This window comes from Aedes aegypti, chromosome 3 (genome assembly GCF_002204515.2).
Source record: "Aedes aegypti strain LVP_AGWG chromosome 3, AaegL5.0 Primary Assembly, whole genome shotgun sequence".
Lineage (NCBI taxonomy): Eukaryota > Metazoa > Arthropoda > Insecta > Diptera > Culicidae > Aedes > Aedes aegypti.
This window is the reverse complement of record NC_035109.1, coordinates 70,126,138-70,129,708: the sequence shown is the minus strand read 5'-3', so window position 1 is coordinate 70,129,708 and position 3,571 is coordinate 70,126,138.

Here is a 3,571-nt window from a genome sequence, read left to right as displayed (position 1 = left end):
TGCAGTACTCGAGCTTAACCATCTGCTTTTCTATCTTAGGAGGATAGAGCATGGTTGTAGTAGTTCGTGTCTTCGTAGTTCGGAAAATGTTATTTTCGGGGAAATGAGTCTGAACTACACTGATTCCAAGTAGAATCATCCCGTGACTACGCCACTGTATAGCAACAGCGCTCGAATCGCGTACAACAGTGAAGGCTTTTTACAGCATCCATCAGATTCGACGATGTGCTTGTTTCGATTTTGATTCCACATCACACAACAACCGAAAGCGATAGGTTACATTCGGGCAGGCCAAAGGATGCATAGAATTTAGTAATGACGGTACCATTTCTCCACTACAGGGTGAGAATGCAACCACGGAAAAGGGTCAATTTGGCCGCACCAGCTAAAACCAACTCGAGGAAGGTCTTGTTTTGAAGCACCTGCAAGCTCTAGCAGCTTTCCCCTTCGTGTTCAGTCGTCGAGAGTAACCTTCCACTATACTGCTAACTGGGATGGAAAAGCATTGTTGCAGGATTCGTGTCCATGTTTCGCCACCAATCGGGGTCTCGTTTTTGTGGCACGATATGACTTTACGGTTGTCGCTGCAGGTCATCAAAGCTGGACATAGTTGCTCTCGATAGTGGTTTGCCAAGCTACCGAGAAGCAATCATAAATTTGGACTCGGACGCAACAAAGTTTAGATTTTGATTTGATTTGTTCCTGGGAAATGTTTTGCGTTGCAGTCAATGGAACAATATATCAATTTGATCCTCTGCATAACAGGGATGCACATTTCAAGGAAAAAATTAATATTGGATCTCTTAGAATACCATTAAATTTAGTAGGATTGTACCTTATCGAAAAATTACAAAACCGATAGTTTTCAATTCAATTTAACCATGAGAACCATTGATTTAATTTTAGATCTTGGTCATTCATCATCACAATGAGTTCCTAAACAATTTCTATGTGCTGCAAGAAAGTGTAAGACGCACAAGCATTTGTGACTTGTATGACTGGTTGACTTTTCCCGCGAAGTAAAAGGACGAATTGCGACAGCAAGTGGGGCCTTTTACGGATTACCAGGTAGATCGGCGACTTCGTGGCGCTGGCTATACTCAGTGGAAAAGGACCTGGCGACACTAAACTTTCGGGGCAACTGGAGAATTATCACTCAAGACCGATGAAGATGGAGCTCTACAATACGCCCGGCAACGGCCTGCATTAGCTATCAAGGATCAAGGTAAATGTCAGAGTTTAATCTTTCAAAAAAAGAACTATAAGAGTTTTTCCTGTAAATTTTTCAATAATTCCATTATAATTTCTCAACGGAGTCAAATTATTATTTGCCTAAATTATTCCCAGGAATCCAACCATGAATTTACATTTAGGAATAATAAAAAACTTGAAAACAAAATTGACACGTTTTGCAAATAGTAGTTCACACAACAACAATATGAGGCAATGTAGTAAATGTACACTCTAAGTAGTGTCAACTTTCAAAAAAAAAAAAAAATGAATCTTGCACTTATAATCGTTTGGAACTCATGCCCCCTTCGTTTATCAATTATTTATGCAAAAGTCTGCGCCAAAAGGATCCGAAAATCTAATCTTCTCATAGCGTCATAATAGTCCCTTTCCATGTCGATCACCATCGAAGCGTGTCAATGCCTGCAACATAGTTTGAGCACCTTCCTTAGCCGTGTGGTTAGAGAGTTCTGTTTGATCTTATGACCTTGACGCTTGCTCCCGCGGGGGGCGAGCGACGAGTACAGGATCAAACATGTCGCGCGTCGGTCTAGTAAAAGAAAAAGTGGCGTGATCGGTTAGTTCTGTTAGGGGTCATGCACAAATTACGTCACGCTCCGAGGGGGGGAGGGGGTCAAGCCAAGCGTAACAAGCCTTACAAAAAAATCGGAGGACTCATACAAAAAACGTGAAATTTGGCGTGACATAATTTGTGTACCATCCCTTAGAGTAAGTGAAAAGTGCCGTGATCGGTTAGTTCTGTTTGATCCTTCGACCTTGACGCTTGCTCCTGCGGGGGTGAGCGACGAGGGCAGGATCAAACATGTCGGGCGTCGTTCTAGTAAGTGAAAAAGTGGCGTGATCGGTAAGTTCGGTTAGAGTAAGTGAAAAAGTGGCGTGATCGGTTAGTTCTTTTTGATCCTTCGACCTTGACGCTTGCTCCTGGGCAGTGCGTCAAGAAAGCCCGAGCAGTCGTCAGTTTATTTTTCTTTTTCGGGTCGTGCGTCAGTTTTTTTCTGAGTGCTTTTATATAGCTGAGCAAACGAGTGAAGCTGAGAGTGGATTGTGGCTGCTCAGACAAGGATAACAGATCAATTGGTGAGTTCGTTTCATGCTACTATTTCTAATCTATAAAATATGTATGACTGCACATTTAATCGTTACAATGGTGGGACGTAAATATGAATTTTCAACAAACTATGAATGGTTCGTCACTGTGAGTGTCGACACAAACTCTGATTCATGAATTGTTTATGTTTAACATGTTTTTTTATTTTCAGAACACCCCTTTTCACCTTTATTTTTGTAATTAAAAAAAATTGAATGGTTCGACACTACAAGTGTAGACTTGCGAAAGGTTCACTTTATTCAACAAACTTTGGATGGTTCGCCACTGTAAGTGTCGGCATGAGAATAAGAGTGTTCTATGATGTTCCAACCAATCGAGTTTTTGTTTCTTTTCAAATAAGTAAAATATAATAACACATGCTTTCGTCCTGACAGCTGTAGGAATATTATATTTAGATGTTTGTTCAACAAACTTTGAATGATTCGTCACCTCAAGTGTCGGCAAAATTTTCCTCTACATAGAAATTGTTCATATCAAATGAAAATATTATATTTACATATAAGCATGTATATATCTCACAAATCATTATTTATCATGGTGAATCCAATGACCCAACGATCCTTCTCATTAATAAACATCCCCAACCTTTGTGGAGATGCAGAGGCAAACACGGTCTCTAAATAGCAAAGGTTACACACTAACATTCCTTCCCCCAAACCCACCTGACTGCAAGGACGTGGCCTGCGCCGTTATTGACACTGTATAAATAAAGGCATTGAATTATGCACATTGAAGAAGATTATGGCCAATCCCAGCCGAACTTCTAGTTGATTCTTTGTGCATTTTCACTGACTTCGGTCAATCACGGAATAGCAACCATTGATATGTGCAGTCAGTCTAAGCTTAGGTAAGCTAAGCTAAGCTATTTATGCAAAATTCTGCGCCAAAAGGTAAGCAAACAAGTAATGTGGCCGTTTTATATCCAATAATTGCTACGACACAGAAGCCTGCATTCCGCATACCAAAACCAACTTTTTCGAAACTAAAAATAATGAAAATGGCACCGACAAAGTTGTAACCATTTCATAAGACTTCGCCGTACAAAGAATTGCTTTTCCCGTAAGAAAATATTGCATAATTGGATTTATTACCAGAGCAAAAATTTTAATTTCCAAATTCACTCCAGCGTTTTTCCTGCGGCGATGAGCGCGCTATGGTGGCGCTTCCTGAGCAGTTCCACTTTTTTTTTTTCTTTATTTGACGAAAAGTTTC